Here is a 4,858-nt window from a genome sequence, read left to right on the forward strand (position 1 = left end):
GCACCCCACTCCAGTACTCTTGCCTGGAAACTCCCACGGATGGAGGAGCCTGGTAGGCTGCAGTCCACAGGGTCGCTAAGAGTCCGGCACAACTGAGTGACTTCACTTTCACTTTTCACTTTCATGCATTGGAGAAGGAAATGGCAACCCACTCCAGTGTTCTTGCCTGGAGAATCCCAGGGACAGGGGAGCCTGGTGGGCTGCCGTCTATGGGGTTGCACAGAGTCGGACACGACTGAAACGACTTAGCAGCAGCAGCAGCAGCAGCATATTTGAATGTTGCTAAGAGAATAGTTCTTAAAAGTTCTCATCACAAGAAAAGAACTGTAACTATGTATGGTGATGGATACATTAATATAGTGATCATTTCACAATGTATATAAATATTGAATCATGTTGTACATATAAAACTAATATTTATATGTTATATGTCAATTATACCTCAATAAAAAAGATTCATACAATGGATTCCCTTAGAGCAATGAGGAAAGACATAACTTTGGTGAATTTCACAAATTTAACATTGAATTGAAGCAGTCAGATAGGAAAGAGCACATCCTTTATGACTATATATATATGTAAAATAATGATATATGATATATGTGATATAGAGAAGCTTTGCATACATATAACTTGTACTTTACATGTGTACATACATATTCATCTTATGTATAATGTGAAAATAATCATGATTAGAAGTCAAGTGGTGGCTATCATTTTGTGTATAAACTGAGTTTGTAGAGGCTTCTCTGATGATTGCCACAGTCTGCATCCTGATTTGAATGCTGGTTCCATTCAGTTCAGTTCAGTTCAGTCGCTCAGTCACGTCCGACTTTTTGCAACCCCATGAGTTACATTGGGCGAGTTCAGTTTTTGAAAATTCATTGAACTGACACTTATTCTTAACATTCCTACCCCCAAAAAACAAAGAAAATTTGTGGAACACATTTATTTATTAAGCTAGAAGATAAATGTGTAAATGCATTTGCTAAATTAGATTAAAAAAAAAAAACTGGCTGATATCCTACATGTAAATAATACTATAATGTTTGGGGCTATCTTTTCTATTGGGCAACAGTTATTTTATATTTACACGGACTAAAATATTTTCATTTTAGGAAATTTCTGAAGGTTTAAAAAGTTTGCAACTCTACTTTACAGTATTTTACGGAATCTATGAACAGATACCTGTGTGCTTAGCTGCCCAGTCGTGTCCAACTCTTTGCGACCCTTCGTACTACAGCCCTCCAGGCTCCTCTGTCCATGGGATTTCCCAGGCAATATCCTGCCTGGGAAAGTAGAACACTTGCCAAGGAAATGCAGTAGATTGTCATTTCCTTCTCCAGAAAAGTGCCCTAATCAACGGTAAATAGTAAGCCAAATACATATTCACCTAGGAAATAAGATAATCATGGGTTTTGTGTCTAATTTAGCAAACTTATTTCTGCACTCTTTTCCTTACTGAATCTTTACTTTTCCCTACTGAATCTTCACTTCTCAAATACTCTTTGAATTCTTGGCTGGATCTGTTAGACAATGCGACATATAAAAATATGAAATAATCTTTTTGTGCTATTTCTATATTTTGAATCATTTTATCTTAATTACTCTAAAGTTATATTCTGCATAAATAATAGCTTTTGGAAGGAAATCGATTTTTAAAATAGCAAATTCTCTCACTTAAATATAATTTTAAAAATTTTATATTACCAGTCACCCAGATATATGTTAATTATTAGTAGTAAAATAAATCAAGGCCTTAAACTTTCTCAGTATCTACTTATACTATCACTTCTCTTTCAACAAGTTAATGAACAACAAAAAATTAACAGATTCCTTGAAAACATTTGTTGAACATAAAAAATATGCCTATTTATCATGAGAGGAGATTAATCCTCAAAACAGTTTGGCAAGGTTGGTATTAATTTGTCACTAATTCATCAAAATATGTAAGTAATTGGTCCAAGATCACTTGACTTATAAGTAGTGGATTGAGATCATAAGCCCTCAATCTTTTTCCAATGTCATCGCAGAGATGACTTCTCGACAATTTGCAAGGGGCTTGTTGGAAGAGTGAAATTTAATGAGGTGATTATCAAGAGTTTAGCCTAAAAGCTCTAATAGGATAAAAGCAATTTTGTTTGAAATGGCTAAATGAGCATTAAAGAATGTCAACTATTCTAATTCCACATAATTAAAAACCAATGTCTACTTCTTTTCTGTCTCACACTGGATGTCAGATATGATAAATGTGGATAAAGAAGGGCAGAAGGTGATGTCATTAGGGATAGAATTACACTGATTGCTACTGGCTTGAACTGATGATTTTTAAAGATGCAGGTGATTTGTGGATGTTGAAGAATCCTTGCATCCCTGGGATAAAGCCCACTTGGTCATGGTGTATGATCTTTTTAATATGTTGTTGGATTCTGATTGCTAGAATTTTGTTGTGGATTTTTGCATCTATGTTCATCAGTGATATTGGCCTGTAGTTTTCTTTTTTTGTGGCATCTTTGTCAGGTTTTGGTATTAGGGTGATGGTGGCCTCATAGAATGAGTTTGGAAGTTTACCTTCCTCTGCAATTTTCTGGAAGAGTTTGAGTAGGATAGGTGTTAGCTCTTCTCGAAATTTTTGGTAGAATTCAGCTGTGAAGCCGTCTGGACCTGGGCTTTTGTTTGCTGGAAGATTTCTGATTACAGTTTCAATTTCCGTGCTTGTGATGGGTCTGTTAAGATTTTCTATTTCTTCCTGGTTCAGTTTTGGAAAGTTGTACTTTTCTAAGAATTTGTCCATTTCTTCCACGTTGTCTATTTTATTGGCATATAATTGCTGATAGTAGTCTCTTATGATCCTTTGTATTTCTGTGTTGTCTGTTGTGATCTCTCCATTTTCATTTCTAATTGTATTGATTTGATTTTTCTCCCTTTGTTTCTTGATGAGTCTGGCTAATGGTTTGTCAATTTTATTTATCCTTTCAAAGAACCAGCTTTTTGCTTTGTTGATTTTTGCTATGGTTTCTCTCTTTTGTTTCTTTTGCATTTATTACTGCCCTACTTTTTAAGATTTCTTTCCTTCTACTAACCCTGGGGTTCTCCATTTCTTCTTTTTCTAGTTGCTTTAGGTGTACAGTTAGGTTATTTATTTGACTTTTTTCTTGTTTCTTGAGGTATGCCTGTATTGCTATGAACTTTCCCCTTAGCACTCCTTTTATAGTGTCCCACAGGTTTTGGGTTGTTGTGTTTTAATTTTCATTCATTTCTATGCATATTTTGATTTCTTAAGGTGAAAAGACAGTCTTCAGAATGGGAGAAAATAATAGCAAATGAAGCAACTGACAAACAACTAATCTCAAAAATATATAAGCAACTCATGCAGCTCAATTCCAGAAAAATAAACGACCCAATCAAAAAATGGGCCAAAGAACTAAACAGACATTTCTCCAGAGAAGACATACAGATGGCTAACAAACACATGAAAAGATGCTCAACATCACTCATTATCAGAGAAATGCAAATCAAGACCACAATGAGGTACCATTTCATACCAGTCAGAATGGCTGCAATCCAAAAGTCTACAAGCAATAAATGCTGGAGAGGCTGTGGAGAAAAGGGAACCCTCTTACACTGTTGGTGGGAATGCAACTAGTACAGCCACTATGGAGAACAGTGTGGAGATTCCTTAAAAAACTGGAAATAGAATTGCCTTATGACCCAGCAATCCCACTGCTGGGCATACACACCGAGGAAATCAGAATTGAAAGAGACACGTATACCCCAATGTTCATCGCAGCACTGTTTATAATAGCCAGGACGTGGAAGCAACCTAGATGTCCATCAGCACATGAATGGATAAGAAAGCTGTGTACATATACACAATGGAGTATTACTCAGCCATTAAAAAGAATACATTTGAATCAGTTCTAACGAGGTGGATGAAATTGGAGCCGATTATACAGAGTGAAGTAAGCCAGAAAGAAAAACACCAATACAGTATACTAACACATATATATGGAATTTAGAAAGATGGCAATGATAACCCTGTATGTGAGACAGCAAAAGAGACACAGATGTATAGAACAGTCTTTTGGACTCTGTGGGAGAGGGAGGGAGGAGATGATTTGGGAGAATGGCATTGAAACATGTATACTATCATGTAAGAAACGAATTGCCAGTCTAGGCTGGATACAGGATGTTTGGGGCTGGTGCACTGGGATGACTCAGAGAGATGGTATGGGGAGGGAGGTGGGAGGGGTTTCAGGATTGGGAACACATGTACACCCGTGGTGGATTCATGTTGATGTATGGCAAAACCAATACAGTATTGTAAAGTAAAACATAGTAAAAAATTTTTTTAAGTAAAATAATAATAATAATAATAATAAAAACCCAGGTGAAGAGTTGACTCATTGTAAAAGACTGATGCTGGGAAGGATTGGGGGCAGGAGGAGAAGGGGATGACAGAGGATGAGATGGCTGGATGACATCACCGACTCGATGGACATGAGTTTGAGTGAACTCTGGGAGTTGGTAATGGACAGGGAGGCCTGGAGTGCTGTGATTCATTTGCAAAGAGTCAGACATGATAGAGTGACTGAACTGAACTGAACTGACTGAAAAACCTAGGAAGAAACTGTTTGCAAAAGGAATACAACATGAAAGTGTAGAATGAGTCTGGAGTTCTAGATTCTAATTGTACTCTACCACCAAATCTCTATAGCCTGATGAGCTTGATGGTCTTCTCTGAGCTTCAGTTCCTTAGTGTGTAAATTAAAATAGTTGAGCTAGGTGGTCTCCAAGGTCCATTTTAGCTTGAACCTAGTAAGCAGTCAGTAATAGAAGACAAATAATATTTACACAG

Source organism: Capra hircus, chromosome 29 (assembly GCF_001704415.2).
Source record: "Capra hircus breed San Clemente chromosome 29, ASM170441v1, whole genome shotgun sequence".
Lineage (NCBI taxonomy): Eukaryota > Metazoa > Chordata > Mammalia > Artiodactyla > Bovidae > Capra > Capra hircus.